Source organism: Balaenoptera physalus (assembly GCF_965194825.1).
Source record: "Balaenoptera physalus genome assembly, chromosome: 10".
Classification (NCBI taxonomy): Eukaryota; Metazoa; Chordata; class Mammalia; order Artiodactyla; family Balaenopteridae; genus Balaenoptera; species Balaenoptera physalus.
In genome coordinates this window covers 96,696,573-96,715,154 of record NC_138889.1, presented here as the reverse complement: position 1 = coordinate 96,715,154, position 18,582 = coordinate 96,696,573, and the positions used below count along the sequence as shown (strand labels likewise).

The 18,582-nt window shown below is 40.2% G+C and overlaps 1 long non-coding RNA gene across 1 annotated transcript in view; it reads left to right on the top strand.

The window, feature by feature from the left end:
* Window positions 1-18,582, top strand: part of LOC309636904 — a 55,852-nt gene that overhangs the window by 25,090 nt on the left and 12,180 nt on the right. Inside the window, exon 2 of the long non-coding RNA XR_014250301.1 lies at window positions 6,364-6,874. This is a non-coding gene — a long non-coding RNA (uncharacterized lncRNA). The remainder of the gene's footprint in view (window positions 1-6,363; window positions 6,875-18,582) is intronic.

The window sequence follows — 18,582 nt, the reverse complement described above, 5'->3', positions numbered from 1 at the left end:
TATGTGGTACGTGTAAACTTATCCATCTGGGTCTCTTGGTTGCACACCTGTTTTTGCAGATGGAGACAAGGGGATGGGGAGGGGAGAGGTGAAGCAACTACGGACTTAATTAGGAAATAGACAAAGCTTGAATATGGAAGCCCTCTGGCCTGCCTTTTTACAAAGCTTCCTGAATCCTGCCTTCTCTTGTTCCCATACTCACTCCATTCTCATCCTCTTTCCAATCTATCCTACTTTCTTCTCTCAAAGGCACTGCTCTATCAGTTGTCTTATAAGTCACAGTATCTTAGGACTCGGTGGTGTTTCAGAGTTATAAGGACCAGCAGTCCAGACCCTTCCTTTTATAGATAGGGAATCTGAGACCTCAAAATGGACTGACTTCAGTTACATTGCCCAGCTGGTCAGTCACAGACCCAGGACTGGGTCTCTTGACCTCAGGTGATGCTCTTGCCAGTACCCGAGTGGGAATTAATCTCTGTTAAAGGCTTGAGACATTATCATCACCCTGAGACTCTTGAAGAAAAAACATAATAATAGAGGTGCAAAAGGATGAAAGTACAATCAAGAAATTTCAGGTTCCAAATATAGGCAAGCAGAGAAGACATTTATGGAGTGAGGAGACCTCCAATATCTCTCAAATTAAGCTCTGTCCACTCTCTCCTATTCTGTCCGGAGAAGAGGGGATCTTTTTAGATGAGAGAGCCCCCAGATCTGCCTATTGTGAAGGAGGGGCCATCTGTTCAGAAGTTCAGCATGCACCAACACTTCGAGGGTTCTGAGCCATTATAGAAGTCCCATACTGGCAAATTCTACCATAGCAAATATGATTTGGGGAAATCATATTTTCAAAACTATTTTGAAATGTTAAGGGAGATTTCCCCCTTCATCTCCCATTCCGTATATTCCTAGTCACCCCCATCCTCCCATTCATTCAGATGAGGCATTTCATGCTTGTTGCCTTAGTGAACGGCTAACCCATCAGAATTCAGTTAAAACAAAGAGTCTAGGTCTTGGGGGCCTAAATAATGGATGAGGGCAAAATGTCTAGCCACAGCCTGGACAAGACCTTTTAGAACTGGAGAGAGGAAGACAGTTGGAGAGAAGAGAGGAAAATTTAGAAAATAACATTTCTTTGGGCTCTGCACCTTGTTCACACTTTGCTGAGCTCTGGGGGCAAAAAAAGTCCTATAGATAAGTTTGGCGTTCTGCCCAGAGAGACAAACTATGGTGTTATATTGTTTAACTAACGTTGCATAACAAAGTACCCCAAACTATGAGCATTTACTTAACTCATGCATCTGTGGATTGGCTGGGAACTGGATGAAGCTGATTTGTCTTAGCTTGGTGGCTCTGCTGATCTCAGCTGGGCTTGTTTACTCACATGTCTGGGTGTTGGCTGGGGATCAGATGATCTAAACTGGACTCAGTGGAGAAGCTTGGCTCTGCCCCATATGTTTCTCATCCTCCTCAGGCCAGTGGTCTAGCCTGGGTATATTCTTCTCAGAGTGTAAGAGAGTGAGTGGAAACATGCACAGCCTCTTCAAGCCTATGCTTGGAACTGACACACTGTCCTTTTTATCTCATTCAATTCAAGGAAAGTCATGGGACCAAATCACAAATAAAGTACAGAGAAATATGATCGACTAAAGGAACTGCAAAGTCACTTGGCAAAAGATGTGACTACTGGGAGATATGAAGAATTAGGTCAGTCATGCAGCTTGACCAGACTCCCCTTTTGTGAGTAGAACCCAAAGAGAGGGCAAGACCTCAGCATGTCACAGGAGCAAATAGTTGTATTATTTGTCTAGAAGATGGATGGGCTTTAAATAGTTTTACAATTTACTCACACCCCATAGGAATATTTTCTGTGATGTTGGCCATAGCATGGATGTGACACAAAGAGACTCTTAAATGGTTATAGCCTTGTAATGACTCACTGAATTAAGGGATGAGGACCTCATGGAATGAGGATAGTCACAATGTGTGCCCATATGATTGTATGACAACCAAAGACTGGTTGCCCTCTTGCTCCAAAGCCTTGGTACTATGACAACTTTCTGGAACTCAGATGGACTCTCTAGAAAAGAGGATGTGTACATGTGCACGTGTGTGTGGTTAGCTAGGGGGTTGGGGAGGCGCGGATCCCAAACTGGCTAAAATTAAATTTTTTTAAACGTTGACATACACTAGAACATCTCACGATTCACCAGTTTTTAAGGCTCACTGAATAATTCATTTGAGTGCTACAGCAACAAAGTCTTCCAAATAATATAGACCAGCACTATCCAGCAGAAATGTAATGTGAGCCACATGTGTAATTTTAAGTTTTCCAGCAGCCACATTAAAAATGTAAAAAGAGACAGGTGAAATTAATTTTAATAGTATATTTTTATTTAACTCAATATATCCAAAATAGTGTTTTTACCATTAATTGGAATTGGAGATTGAAATAGAAATTAAATTTAAAATCACATTTCTAGCATACCTGAGTTTCTGGTTTGCAATTGATCCCAGCTTTCCCTGCTCTTTAGTTTATCCACAAGTTCTGTTTTCTGATGAAGTCATTGCTTTCTTAGATCTCTTTATTTACAACATCAGCACTAGTAGTTGGCTTTCTTGTTACTAGGCAGTATTTTTCTTTTATAACTCCGTGAGAGTTACTGAATACAGAGCAGAAGTGGTGGCCTTGAGAGGCTGCGCTAGACGATCCATTAGGCTCACCCACTAAATGACTTGAGCCGGAACACCAGCTTTGTGACCCATGATTCAAATTCCGGCTGAATGGCCCTAAGAGTTATTCCACACTCTGGACTTTCTGGATTGCCCTCAAATATTAAATCCAGAAAATTCAAGCGTCTAATGTGCCATTTTTCTCCTTTGAGCCATCTCCCAAACCTCTTCACTTCCCCCATCCCCTTCACAATGAAGAAATTCAAGGGTAGGTTGGGAAGATTTCAATGAGTATTGAAATATTGTTCCTTTTTTCCCTTCTTAAGGATGTTCTCAGTGCTAACATCAACACAATTTCTAATGTGTTAATGCTAATATATCCTAATAAAGGAATCAAAAAATGGAATAAAACATTTCTTTGGACATTCTTTGTTTTCAAGTTTGTGAACAAGCTATCCTGTTTCACTCCTGGGATCACCAGGGTTGCCTTTTCTCCAACTCAGAAAGAAAAAGATATTGGTTTAGTTATAGATGGCGTCACTTACTATCAGGGGGTAGGTCTGCTGAATTTAGTAGTTTCCTTGGCCATGGCAAAACTCAGGGTAGGTAATGTACAGATAAAGGAAGAAGATGTGAACAATCAAACAGATCTTGTCTCTTTGTCCATTAGCTTATTCAAATCTTAAAAAGACCCTTTTAAGGGGGTCTTTAGGAGGGGGTCTTAAAAAGACACTTTTAACGTGATGGGAATCCCCTGGCGTTCCAGTGGTTGGGACTCTGTGCTTCCACTGCTGGGGGCCCGGGTTCGATCCCTGGTCAGGAAACTAGGATCCTGCAGGCCATGCAGTGCGGCCAAAAAACAAAAAACAACACAACAACAAAAACAGCAAAAAGGTGAAGGGACAAAATTCTCTTTTAACAGCAACATTTACTAACCATTCGCACACTCAGGCGAGTTTCCTTCTAATAGAGTTGGCTGCCTTAGAACTTTGTAGGGAGACGCCTACCTGCACAGGCTACGTGGACACCTGAGTAAGTCCTTGTGGTAATAGTCATCCATCATTCCTGTTGGGAGGTCACCAGGCAAGGCTGCTACAGGTGGAACAGTTTTCCCCTTTCTTAGAGACTGGCTTTGATGGCAGGACTCATATGCCTACTATGAGTTCTCTGTTGAGTAAAAGTGGGCCAGTTGCCTGGCAAAGACCTCAGTCCAACATGGCCACTGGGCTCTCAGACCACGCTCCTTGCATGTATATTGGGATGTGTAGTGGGAATGGAAGAGAGGCTTTCTGGAAAACTCTCCAGTATCAGATCAAGCCACAGCAAACCACTCCAGATTGAGGTGTTCCATTTCTCGCCTCCCTCCAAGTCCTCACGGTGCCCCAACAGGAAAAACACACACATTCTCTCTCTCTTGCAATTTCACGCACAATTGTGAACAACCCAAATCATGAGCACCTGGGGGAAAACCCCTCAATCTTAAAAACAAAACAAAAACAAAACAAACCTAAGACCATTCTCTTCTCCCCTAGAAGAAAAATATTTATTTCCTTCTGGAGGGAATAAATAGGGAGCAGTTAGGGACGGAGCGGATTGCTCTTTTCTCATGACTAGGTTGTGCCACTATTAATGAAACGAAAATAAAGGAAGGAAAGCCCCCAAAGTTGGGTTTTCATAGTGAAACACTTTGGGTGGTCGTATCCTGCTGTGTTCCTTTTATGGAACTAAAATTGAAGTTCTCTGGTTCCTTGTTTACCCGAGATCCCACAGGGAGTAAGTAGCAAAATGTGGATTAAAAATTGGGGATCTTCTGATTCTAACAGTCATGATATTTCCATTGTACCAGAGCATATAGCTTTCAGGTCTGGCTCTAACTAATAAGTGCAAATTGTGAGCAAAAGAGAAAAAAGGCCATTTAAATTTAACGCTGAGACTCGCTCGATACAGACACGGAGTGTGCTGTGCAGGAAGAAATAAATCTGCTTGTCCTCTTTGTTCCTTACTGATGCCCCCTCCTCCCACGTGAATGCTCACCCAGCGGTCAGGCCGCGGTTGGATTTGGGAGGGTTAAGGGGTGTTAACAAAAATGCTCAAGAAAAGATGGATTCCAATTTCATTAGCGCTCAGCCTGAAAACACTTTCCTTCCTTTGAGGGAAGCAAAGATCAAATGAAAGACAGTTGAGAGAGACACTTCACTTGTTTCCTGGAAGCTAATGGACCATGAGAGGAAGGATGTTCACACAACTCTAGATGCAGCCAAAGAAGGTGCGCTTATCTGCTGCTTGACGATTACAAATGTCTTTCTTTTATTATTTTATTTTATTTTAGGCCCTGCCGCACGGCATGTGGGATCTTAGTTCCCTGAACAGGGATTGAACCCGTGCCCTCTGCAGTGGAAGCAGAGAGTCCTAACCACTGGACCACCAGGGAAGTCCCAAAATGTCTTTCTTTTAAAACACACTTTGTCTGTGTGACCAAGTCAGGAATTTCAGAAGCCGGTTCCCTCCTTTTCTTCCAGCCTCCAGCTTTAGGCATGGGATTGATTGATTAATGGATTCATTTAATGGACAATAATTTATTAGCTCAGGAAGGAATTTCAGAAGTCAGTATGAGACCCTCCATCTCCCAACCTGGTTCTTATTAGAGTCAGGCTCAGGGCTGATTGACTGACATACTCATTCATTTATTCACTTGTTTTACAAATTGGCAAGTTTGTGTCCTTGGCATTGTACTAGGTTAATGCTTCCAAATATGTGGTTTGTATAACTCTTTTTTTGTTACTTCTTTTTTTGTTTTTTTTTTAAATTTTACTTATTTATTTATTTATTTTTGGCTGTGTTGGGTCTTCGTTTTTCTGTGCAAGGGCTTTCTCTAGTTGTGGCAAGCGGGGGCCACTCTTCATCGCGGTGCGCGGGCCTCTCACTATCGCGGCCTCTCTTGTTGCGGAGCACAGGCTCCAGACGTGCAGGCTCAGTAGTTGTGGCTCACGGGCCTAGTTGCTCCATGGCATGTGGGATCTTCCCAGACCAGGGCTCAAACCCATGTCCCCTGCATTAGCAGGCAGATTCTCAACCACTGCACCACCAGGGAAGCCCTGTATAACTCTTTTTTAACATAGCACTAAGCTGAACATTATTTATTAACAGGGTATTAACTGTGTTAGAAAATTGTAGAACTATCACATCAAATTTAGAATTCATGGTTATTATTTCTTAGAAGGTAGCAAAAATAGATAACTAAAAGAGGGTAAATTTAAAGAAAAAATTGAACAGTAATAGAGATGAGAGTACATGTCTGCCCATCAAATTGTGAGCCTTCACCATGTCTGTATTCTCCACGGTACCTAGCGTAGTGCCTGGCATAAAATAGGTGCTCAATAAATGTTTCTTGAGTAGACTGAGTTCCTATGCCTGGCAAACATACCGCTGAGCTGGAGGGTCTCTTTGTTTAGTAGATCTGACTTTCCTCTCTGGCTTGTCACTGATCTCAAATTTGGAGCTGGGAACATTAGCTTACATTTTCTGTAAGAAGCATCAGAAGTTTAAAAGCTAACAAAAATAATAGTGGTGGTGATGATGATAATGAGATTTATTGAATGCTTCCTATTTTCTAGGCATCGTTTTAGGTGGGAACACATATCTCTTAATTTCTCATCTTCACTATGACTCTGTGATATGGGTTTCTGTTTACAGATGGGAAAATAGAGACTTGTTGGGGAGAGGTGTTAATATCACTCAGCTGCCTGTGCCAGAGCAAGAAAAGGAATCCTTGTGTGTCTGACACCAAAGGTATTTGAATCTTCTGTGCAACACTGTCCATTGAGACTTTTTCTCAAATGTGGTTAACAAAGCCATCCAAATGCTAATTTGTGCATCACTTATCTGATTACAGATCAGGACTGACTGCATCAGAATGGCAGTTCAAAATGGCTGAATTACCTCCCTGCTATAGTTGGGAAGATAGGAAATTGTGCTCATGCAGCCATCAAGCCTTCCAATTATATTTTTTCACTTCATTCCACAAGAAAAAAGAAAAAAAAAATCCAGTCAGCCTTGAGCTCTCTTGGAAAAATCTTTGAACTGTGGATTTTACATTAAAGCTACATCTTGTAACTGAAGGGTGGGGCAATGGGAGAGGAAGGAGTTAGTGAAGATGCAAAGGTTTGTTAAAATGGGATCATGTGACCATCTGTTTGCCTGCAAGGTAAGAAAAAAGGTAATTTAGAACTCTGTCCTTCTCCAAATTGTAATGACTTTGTGCTTGCATTTCTCTGTTATCCCAAGAGAGGGATAGTAAAGGTTGTGATCTTTCAGTAGGGCTCTGCAGGACATCCCTTGTCTACTAACCACTTCAAATCATCTCAAGCCTTTTATTCCAGCCATTGTGTGACAACCTGTTCTGCAGGCTGAGACCTGCTTCATGTAGGGGCAACCCAAGTGCTCCCCTCTCGTACTTCTTGCCATGGACCCCTCTGACTTAATGATGTCAGCCTCCTATGGGAGGATGCAACTCTCAAATGCAAGGGAGTCAATGCTCCCATGGTGCCCCTCATGATGAATTCGAGACAGAAACTGATAAATAAAATACTCCTCTTTTACTTTCCTGGAGGATGGTTCTGATATGCACTTTGGTATGTGTCTAGGAAGGTTCTGGGGAAGCTAGTAACCAGTCGCCCATCGTGGTGGCCAACTCAAAACACATCTTTGTGTTGGTCTTCCCTTTTTTCCTATTTCACTCCCCCTGTCCCTTACTTCTTCCTGCTCTTAGGGATAATGTTTCCAAATAAACTATACACAGGTAATAAAACTTTGCTTTAGGCTCTTTCATGGGGCAACTCACACAAAGAAAGATTCTAAGAGTAATAATAATGAATAACTCAAATTTGCATAGCATTTTATAATCCACTAAGCTTTTCCACACAGTACCCCTTGTAGCTGCACAACAACGAATTATACATGCATATGCATACATGTGTGGTATGTAGGACATGGATTATTATGGTTCTCATGTCCTAGATGAGACAACTGAGATTCCAAGAGGTGAAGCACTTTACTCAAGGGCATCCAAAAGGCAACGGTAGAGCTAGAACCAGAATACTGTCTCTGGAGCTCTTAGTCCAGTGTTCTTTCTAATTTGACCTCATTCAGAGTCCTGGGACCATGTGTCTAGGATTTTGCAAACTGGAGCAGTATTCCAGAATTTTACTTTACTAGATTTCAATTGCCAGTATATTAAAGTTCACAGTATGTATCAATGAAATTAATCACCCAAATGATTAAACATTTGGGTGTTAAATGCAGTGATATATTTCCAGAAAGTTTTCTTGAGCAAGTGCTCAGTTCTTTCCCTTCTGTAGGCTCTGGTTTGAGGCCAGCCTGCTTCATAAGCAGCCTCCCTCCTCAGAAAAACAGTAGGAGGAAAGTATGATTCTAAATATAGCTACCATTTATTGAGAGCCAGCCAGGCTCTGAATGCTTTTTGTGGTTATCCTAATTAATTCTTAAAGATCCTGTGAGGCAGTACCATGAATATCTCCATTTTGAGATATGTGCACGGGGAAGTTAACTAACTTACAGGGTCACACAGCTAGTAAGTGGTGTAAGTCAGCGTTTGAACTCAGGCTGTCAGACTCCAGAGCCTGCTCTCTTAAATATTATACTGCCTGGGTGAAAAAGTGTGTTTAGTATTGCTCGTTTTGTCATTTTGTATTAAATGATAACCCTACTGGCCAGTTCTTCTGAGTCTGGGAGAGGTTCGTGAGAGAATACGTCTTTTGCTAGAATCCACTTCATTGACTCTGTTCTATAAAATATAGAATGTCATAACTAAACTGAAGTTATTCTGTCAAAAACACTAACACTTAACAAAGAACCAAAGAGGAGGGTTAGTTGAGAAATGCTCAAATGTATAGAGTTTCTTATAGGTGATAGTATCTGATTTTATGAGAAAATATAGACATTGTGTTAAGAAATTAGTTCATCTCCTTTGAATCCTCATTAATGTGTATTAGAAGTTATTTCTAAAAAGGCTAATCATTTCTGGCTTTAAAAATTAAGCATCAAACTTCTAACGAACTAAAGTTTAAAAATTAAATGTAATTTTAGATTACACTTGTAATCTAATTTTGGATTAAATTTGCGTTTTTCCATTGCATTACATTGGATACTCCACTGGATTACAATAGATAAGAATTGTAGGATAGAGAAAATAGTAGAAAGTATATATGTATGTATATATATATATATATATATATATATATATATATATAGGCATACCTTGGAGACATTGTGGGTTCAGTTCCAGACCACTGCAATAAAGTGAATATCACAATAAAGTGAGAATTTTTTGATTTTCCAGTGCATGTAAAAGTTATGTTTACACTATACTGTAGTATATTAAGTGTGCAATAGTATTATGTCTAAAAAAAAAATACACATACCTTAATTAAAAGTAATGTTGTTGGAAAAATGGTGCCGTAGACTTGCTCAGTGCAGGGTTGCCACAAACTTTTAATTTGTATGAAACACAGTATCTGTGAAGTGCAATAAAGCAATATATATATATATTTATATATATATATAAAAACTCCAGGCACATTCTAAGTATTGAAGATCAGTGATTCTCGAACTGAGTTGGGAAAGAGGTAGATCAGAATCACATGGTAGACGGTGGCTCAAGGTGATTATACCAATTTGTAATTTTTTTCAGTCACGTGAGGGAGTTTCTACAGCTTCTGTAATGCTGGTGTTACCCAGACTATATAATTTTTCAAATCTGATAAATATGAAATGGTTCTCATCTCCATTCTAATATGGAATGTCTTAAATTATGGAGTTTGTTTATAAAGTACCCTTTAATCTTGATAGCTTTATTGGTACTCCCACTTCTTTCCTTACATCCTGTCTGCCATTTAGGCTAAGCCGTGAGAGTTGGTGTCACATGAGAGAAGAGAGGAAGGGCTGCCTGGGCAGCAATGCCCACAAAGTAAGAATGAAGGGAGGTATGCTGTACAAGTAATTTCTACCCAATAAGAAGGGGAGGTAGAAGCCTTTCTTTTTTTCTTTTTTTTTTTTTTTAATTTATTCATTTATTTATTTATTTATGGCTGCATTGGGTCTTCATTGCTGTGCACGGGCTTTCCTCTAGTTGAGGCAAGTGGGGTCTACTCTTCATTGCAGTGCGTGGGCTTCTCATTGCGGTGGCTTCTCTTGTTGCGAAGCACGGGCTCTAGGCACACAGGCTTCAGTAGCTGTGGTCTGTAGGCTCAGCAGTTGTGGCTCGCGGGCTCTAGAGCGCAGGCTCAGTCGTTGTGGCGCACGGGCTTAGTTGCTCCACGGCATGTGGGATCTTCCCGGACCAGGGCTCGAACCCGTGTGCCCTGCATTGTCAGGCGGATTCTTAACCACTGCGCCACCAGGGAAGTCCCTAGAAGCCTTTCTTATAGAGATTAGAGGGGACAGAGCAGAGAGGACAGAAACTCCTCCACTCCACTACTTCCTCAATCATTAATGGCATGGGGTCACCTAATATGATGCTACTTAATATCCAATAAAGGAAAGCAAACTAATTATTATTTTTCTGTACATCTGATTTTCACTGTGTGAAAATGTTGACCCATATCTCCAGTACCAACATACCTGATTTCCATCTACTAAACCTCAGTGTCAGGTGCTATGCCAACAAAGCACTTCATCTCTATTATTTCCTTTAATCATCCAAAACTATCCTATGGGACGTGGGGCAATGTGATTTTTCCTCTTTTACATGTGAGGAAACTGAGGTTAGTGAGATAAAGGAGGCTGCCCAAAGGTGGAATTGCTATTTTAATCCAGGGGTGACTGATTCCAGACAGGCACACTTGACCACTGAATGATCGAGACTCCATTTGGAGCACCTGTTGGTAATGACCTCACAGGAGACTGGTGGGCATTAGGAAGATAGGATACATGTGAATTCCGGCCCTGGACTTTGCGGTCAGAAGAGCTAGTGGGACTTTGAGCAAGATGTACTACCTTTTAGCAAGTGCTCCTATCATGATCTCCTGGATTGCCATAGCTGCTCTTGACAGAGGCAGGCAGTGGACTCAGAAAGCCATTATCCTTGGTGCATATTGAAGCTTGTTTTTCAAACATCTCTTCCTGAGAGGGTGTGTCAGCTTCTGCTATGTAACAAATTACCCCCAAAACACAGTGGCTTAAAACAACAACCATTTATTTACCTTATAATTCTATTGGTTGGAAATTTGGGCTGGGCTCATCTAGGTGGCTTTTCTATTCCCTGCTGGGCTCACTCATTTATCTTAACTGCCAGACTGTCCTGTGGCTGCTTAATTAGGATGGCCTCAGTGGGGATAGCTTATCTCTGCTCCCTGTGGACTGTCATCCTACAGCAGACTTGCCCAGGCTAGTTCACCAGGCCTCTGGGCAAGATTCTGAGAGTTTGGCAGCTGCAAGGATTCTTAAGGTTTATGCTCTAGAACTTACACAGTCTGTTCTGTGGCATTCTATTGATCAAAGCAAGTTTCAAGGCCAGCCCTGATTGGAGAGGTGGGGAAATAGAGTCTACCTTTTGATAGAAGAATCTACAAAGTCACAATGCAAGGACTGTGGATACAGAGAGGGGAGTAATTGAGATCATGTTTTTCAAGCAATAGTCCACAGATTGGAGAAGTCTTGGGATAGTTTTTCAAGCCAGTGGAGGCTGGGTCTCTGTGAGCCTGGGAAAAACACTAGACTTCATTTTTTAGAATTTCAAAATATAGCTTTAGAGTTTACCAGTCTCCATGGTACTGAGGGAACTGCCCTTTTTGTCTCCAATTACCAATGCAATGCCCAATGCAAGTGCTTTACGGAGCTGTGTTCCCATGGACGTTCTCTTTAGTTCTAATATCATTTCTGTTGCTTCTCTCAACCCACAACTAATACTGTGAACTATTGCCAAAGGACAACACGCCCAAATCTTCATTACCTGTGTTTTGATTACATGTTTTGATTTATCTGTGGTGACGCAAGTGCTTGCTCTATTGGTATTTCCATATTCGCTCTGTTAAAAAACAAAATTCACCCGAAGATCTAATTGGTTTTATGAATGATTCATGAATCAGGCAGCATCCATATAGCAATTAGTAGGGTACTTGAGGGGTTGTACCAAAATGGAAGGGTTTATAGGAAGAAGGGGAGGGCAAGGGAGCTGTTAAGAAAAGGAAAGAAAGGGCTCTTTTAAGGCCAGGATATCTTTTTTGGGAAAGGGAATGCAAGGGTTTTATCATGCAGATTACCTCTTCTTCCTCTGGGGGATGGAGAAGGCTCAATTGATGTTACCTCATTGGTGCTGGCCAGAAAATTCCAAACTGGTTGATTAAGATTACGTTTCTGGGGAAGGTTGAAACTGCAGTTAGCTTAGGTGTTTTTAACTGTAGATTTGTTATCCTGGTATTTAGCACAAGTGATCCCATTTTGGGCCTTTTCTCTTTAACAGTTCCATTTGCCCTTATCGTACATACAGATTTTATGCAGGAAATGAAGCTATCTCTATTGTTGGAGAAGTCTGAGTCAGTGAAGTCTGGCTTACACTGCTCTTTTTTAATCAGCCTCATTGAGGCTCTGTTTAGTCCTTAGTGTGGGAAGAGATGTAGGAAAATACCATGGTCAGGCTGATTGTCCTGAGTCAGGATTTCGTATGGAAGATACATTAAAAATCCCTTTCCCCAAACACCACATACCTCTGAATTTACTGCAAATGTCAAGACGAATCTAAATGATTTTTCTAGATTACTCACTCTTTTGGAATGTCCCCATCTACTTTCTTTCCTTACATGAATTTTGAGAGTTGACTGCATAATTCATGCATGTTGGCATATTTATGGTTTTTGATAGAGCCCCTTGCATTCTTCATTGTGCTTTATGAAACTCTAATCTATTCAGATTATAAAACTTCTCTTCTCATTTTTGGAGGCAGCTTCCTGTAAGACTCAAAATGTAGCCAATATTAAAATGGTAATTCCCTAAAAATATACTGTGGGGCTTAAGAGTTAATCTTCTAATAATAAGAGCCTACTATGAGACAGGCACTTTTTCAGCACTTTAAATACATGAATACATAAATAAATTTTTCTCACTGTAACCCTTCCATGTAGTTTGATCATTCCTATTTCATATATGAGGAAACTAAGACTCATAGCAGTTAAGTAACTTACTTAAAAGAGCATGGAATCATTATGCCACTAAACCAGACTGGGGACCAAGGTCAGCCTGACTACAGAGCTAGTTCTTTGCATAATACAATGGGATTCTTAATGTGATAATGGCCTTTGACTGCTGAGTCACTGCTACTATCATTTGGAAGGAATGTACTACTTTTTCCTGGAAGCAGTAGGAATACTGATGCCCTCACTTCCCCATCTTTATGATTTCATGGCATGGCTACAAGATAGAAGTCATCTTCTAAAAACTCATATGAGATTGGAACGATAGACATTGCATACGCTTGGGGGAAAGGCACTGACCAAGTGAGGGATATGAAGTGGGTAGGAAGAATCAGAAAGGTGCTTCTCTGTTAATCTTGGAAGGGTGCAATTTCCCTAGAGCAGGAGGGATTTTGGTCCTTATTTAGCCTTGATTGGAAATGTCATGGCGTTGATGCCGGATGGTTACTTCTTATTTGCAAGGCTAATTTTATTGTAAGGAGAGCATAATGAGCAAAAGGTTACATTAAGATAATGGAGATTCCCTCGTTTTCCCACCTTTCTTTGCCTCCAGGACACTTGTAACCCCAAAATGTGTGGTTCCCTGTCAGTCCGGAGGTTCCTGCTTTTGTCTGCCCAAGGACCCTCGTTTACAAGACATATGGTTTCCTGCCATTTGGCCCATGCCCTCCGCTCTCTGCTCATATCTAGCCATCTGCCTGCTCTAACAAAATTAACTACTTGATGATTATGAGCACGTAGTAGCCCCCAGACCTTCTGGCGCCTAAGGATTGACAATGTTAATTGCCCTGTTACCCTCAACATCAATCAATGAGAGAATCGTGCATGAGTTGATCACATACCCTGGGAAATTCCTCCTCACCTTCCCTTTAAAAATGAATTGCTAAAACCCTTCGGGGAGTTCAGAGTTTTTTGGGGCATGAGTCACCCGTTCTCCTCGCATGGCCCTGCAGTAAATCTTTCTTTGCTCCAAAGTCCGTCGTTTCGGTTTGTTTGGCCTCACTGTGTGTCAGGGACACTTGTGTTTGGTAACAATATCAGCCCAATGTAGACAGTCCAGCTTCTCTCTGCCACGCTAATGCTTCCAGGAATGCCTTCACTCGAGAGGCACAAACTTGGCTTCTGTAGTTTAGTTCTAGTTGAAAATCATAGGTTTTGCGTCAAAGCTGTTTGGATCCGGAACGACATTTCCCAAGGGTGTTCCAGAGCTTCATTTCTCAACTGTAGTCCCAAGTCTGGAAAACTCTTGAAAAATAACACCATATTCTAGCTTATGAAGGGCTTGGGAAAATGCTGCACTTCACATACCTGATAAACTGTTTAATACTGGTCAGAAATCCAGAGCTCCATTTTGGACCTGTTACATTTGAATTGCTTAATATATATCTGAGTGGAGATGTCCAGGGAGCAAGTGAATCTGTGAGCCTGGCACTCAGGAGGGAGATGAGATTTAGGAGTAAATAAATATTAGGGAATTAGCAGCATATAGATACCGTCTTTTAAAAAAATTATTATGAGGGGGAGGGAGGGATAAATTAAGAGTTTGGGATTAATAGATACACACTACTATATATAAAACAGATAAATAGCAAGGCCCTACTGTATAGCACAGGGAACTATATTCAATACCTTGTAATAACCTATAATGGAAAAGAATATGAAAAAGAATATATATATATTATAACTGAATCACTTTGCTGTATAACCAAAACTAATACAACATTGTAAATCAACTATACTTCAATTAAAAAATTATTATGATAAGAACATCTAACATGGGATCTATTGTTTTAGCAAACTTTGAGTCTACAATCCATTCTTGTTGACTATAGGTACAATGTTGTACAGCAGGTCTCTAGAACTTATTCATCTTGGCTGAAATTTTATGCCTGTTGATTAATAACTCCCTATTCCCCCCTCCCCCTCAACTCCTGGTGACCATCATTCCAGCATTTGATTTTAGCATATAAATGTTTTCTAATGCAATGGGTCTCTCCTTCGTGTAAATACAGAGGAGAAGAGGGCTGAGCCTGAATCTGGAACACCTATGGGAAACAGATGGCTCAAAGTTATAATAAAGTCATATTAAATAATAGGGAAATCTTTAAAAAACACACATAAAGGGATTTATTAATTATGATTTAAAAACTTGAAAGTTGACCTAAATAATATTAATTTATATAAAACTGCAAAATATTAAGTGCTTTTAATATTGGACTTAATTTCAAAACAGTGACAGCTTTGTTGAAAATAATAATAATAATAATCTTAGATTAAATGTTTTTTATGCTTCTAATAGACCCTCATCTCAACAGTCCATAAGATGGAATACACAGACCTCTTTTATTTATGGGTTCTTCTGTTTGGGCTGTCTGTGGAACCTCCAGAATTTTAGGTCTGGATAGGTGGCTTTGGCTTGAGAGGTTGAAAGGAAGACACAGGAAAGTAGAGGAAAGAAATAAAAATGCAACCTTAAATGCGCAAGGGGACACATTCATAGTCACAGACACAAATGTAGAGGAAGTAGTGCGGAGATATAATAATTAATACATTCATCATTGAAGAAAGCAATATTAAAATACATTCATTGGGATCCACACTTGATGGGGGACAATTCAATTATAATGGGTCATAACTATTGAAGATAGTCATATCTTTTCCCTGATTTACAAAAACTGTGATTTTTAAGCAGTCCTATACAATGTTGGAAAAAATCTCACAACAAAAGATGTGAGCTGGGCTTTTCAGTTCTCTTCTCTCTATTTTTCAAATTCTTTCTCACATTACTTTTCCCAGGTTTCCAGATCCTTAATCTGCCTGATCTTCTCCACTAAAAAAAATTATACCAAATATATCATTCATTAATTTATTATTGGCTGATGATTAATTTATTCATGCAACAAATACTTATTGAATGCTTCCTATGTGCTAGACACAGTTCCAGCTCTGAGAATATAAGTATAACCAAAATATATAAAGATTTATGCTTTCATGGAATTTATATTCAAGTTGGAAGGGGGGAGAAGGAGTTAGAAAAATAATTAAATATAAAAATAAGGTGCACATGTGTCAGATGTTGGTAAGTGCTGTGGAAAAATATAAAGCAAGAAAGGGGGGTTGTGGTAGAGTTGAATTTTAAATAGGATCATCAGGGACGGTATCACTGACATTTGAGCAAAGACCAGGAGGTGAAGGAGAGAGTTGTGCGGATATCTTGGGGAAGGTACTCTATTATCTTTGCTTTAGAACTGGGGAGAAGGAAATCTTCAACTCATAGAAATAAAATGTTAATAATGGCATTTCAGATGTCAATTAGGAAGATGGTTTTGGTGCAAAGACCTTCTTGGAGTCCCGTGAATCATGCCATGCACGTCACTGCCAGCACTGCTAATGGGAAAGGCCAACCTAAGAGAGGGGTTTTGAGTAACTCTTCCAAAGGTGAAGGCTATACTACCTGGCAAGTGACAGCCAATGAATGGATCTGCGGTAAAAAGTTGAAGCCTCCCAGGAACATGGTAGGATGCCAGAAGACATTTAAACTTCCTCAAGAAGAGAAAAAAAAAAAAAATCTACTTTTTTTTACAGTCATTTTTCTAACTTTTAACTTGGCTTCAGCAATGTCTCTTTAGACCTTTGAATCTGTGCAGGGTCTGGGCATTATCTGGTTCCCTGTAAGTCTAATAATGATCCTATGTTCCCATGATTCAAACTTAAAAATAAAGGTTAGAAGTGTAACTAAGGGAGTCTCTCTGGGTTCATAGAGGAAGTGAGGAGGAACCATGAGTGGCTTCTAATATTTCTTATATGATATCCTTACTTCTGGATGTCCAGTCTTTTTTTTCATAAATTCTTGGTAATTATGTCTCTGACACCAAGGTGAGGGCTGGCATATTTCTTTGAACTATGTAGTGCTTGTAACTCTTAAGCTCTGTCTGTCAACACTCATTGTCTGAATGCCCCCACTTGTTTCCCAGAGTGCCATGCCATTTCCTTAGTTCACTCTTTCTTCCTCTAATCTCCAGGACAACTAGATGTCCCCAGTCAAGGGCACCATGGATGCCGTGCAGATTGTGCCATACATAAGGGAACCTAACCAAGAGTCAAGTGGGAACTAAACTTCACTCTCTGGTTTACTTGCCAAGGCATGTACCCTGTCATCGAGCAGTGTCCATCTGGGGAAAGAGATGTCCTTTTTTAATTTAGCTAGAAACAACTTATGTCAGTCAAGCCATGTTCCCTTGTGGCTGCAATCACCCAAAAGCGGTGCCTTTTCTAATTCACACAATGGAAACTTAGGGGCTAACAGTGGCCCAATTTCAGTTTTCAAGGCATATCTTCAATGAAAACCTCTCTCCCTCTATCCTTCTACATGCACAAGCAGACATACCCAAAAGATCTTGTGCATTTGTGTGGTTACACGCACATATACATCAAGAAAAATGTCGATCATTAAGAAAAACTCATTTTGTTCCTCAAATTTTGTTTCATCAAAGCTGTGGGCTGTAATTATACTGGAAACAAGTCAAGGTTGTTTTCCACCTAAAGCACTTCAGAATGAGTAACTATCAATGAAGTAAAAGTAGGCCTGGTTTACACTCCCATTTTAATGTTGTCCAAATTTTAGGATTATAGGGACGTAGAGAGCCTTGACAGGTTATCCCACCTCTAGGAAGTGCTCTACCTAAATCATTACAAACAGGGTGGATTACTTTGCACAGGGTCAGAAAAAAATGGCTTGGAGTCAGAAACAGTGGTTGAGTCTGAAAGCCAAGCTCCGAGTGGTAGACATGAGGCAGGTTTGTTATAGAAACAGCTGGATTTGCTCCCATGGCAGTGAAGTGGGCTGCCTTCCACTTTTGTGAACTAAGAATTGTACTTAACTCATTGCTTTGGAGTTAAGAGCAAGGGCTTTGGAGCTAGATTTCTAAGATTAGAATTTAAATTCTACCTCTTACCTGCTGTATTAACTTGAACAATTCCCTTAGCCGCTCTGTGATTCCATTTTCTCATTACCATTGTTGACCTCTTCTCCATCATCATCACCATAATCCTCATCCTCCTCATCACCATCATCTAATTCTTGCCCCTGTTCCTTCAGCAGTTTTCTTCTACAGCTGGACACTACGCTGCTTTTGTCTGTAGTTCTTTTCCTTTCTATATATCACTGTGCTTGCCAAGTTATTTCCAAGCACCAGATTGGTCTTTCCTCGGTGTCTGGGTTCCTCCTGAGTAGACATCCTGGATATCACCCGGATACAGGCTGTTTCAATTCAATTGAATCCAAAGTTAACAGACGGTGTTCCCTACAGGAGGAGAGAGGGGTTTAAGGTGTTCAGAAAAATAAATTGGATAAAAAGAAAATATTACTCCTAACAATCTTTGTGAACTTATTTGGATTAGATTTAAAGAAAATATATAGGCTTTATGCACATCATAAAAATGAGAGCTATCATTTTTTTGAACAGATACTATGCACTAAGTACAAGGCTGGATTTTTAAAAATACAAATATTTTAGCTATCTTGCTGGATAAATATTCTGATGAGGAAATATGAGGAAACTGAAATGCACAGTAATGAGAGACTTATAAAAGGCAGTGCTAGTTCATGCTCTTTCTCTGACACAATTTTCTCCAATATATTAGTTTGATCTTTTTTTCTGACCTCTGGATGCCCTAAACATGTGTATGAAGCATAACTCAGTCATAG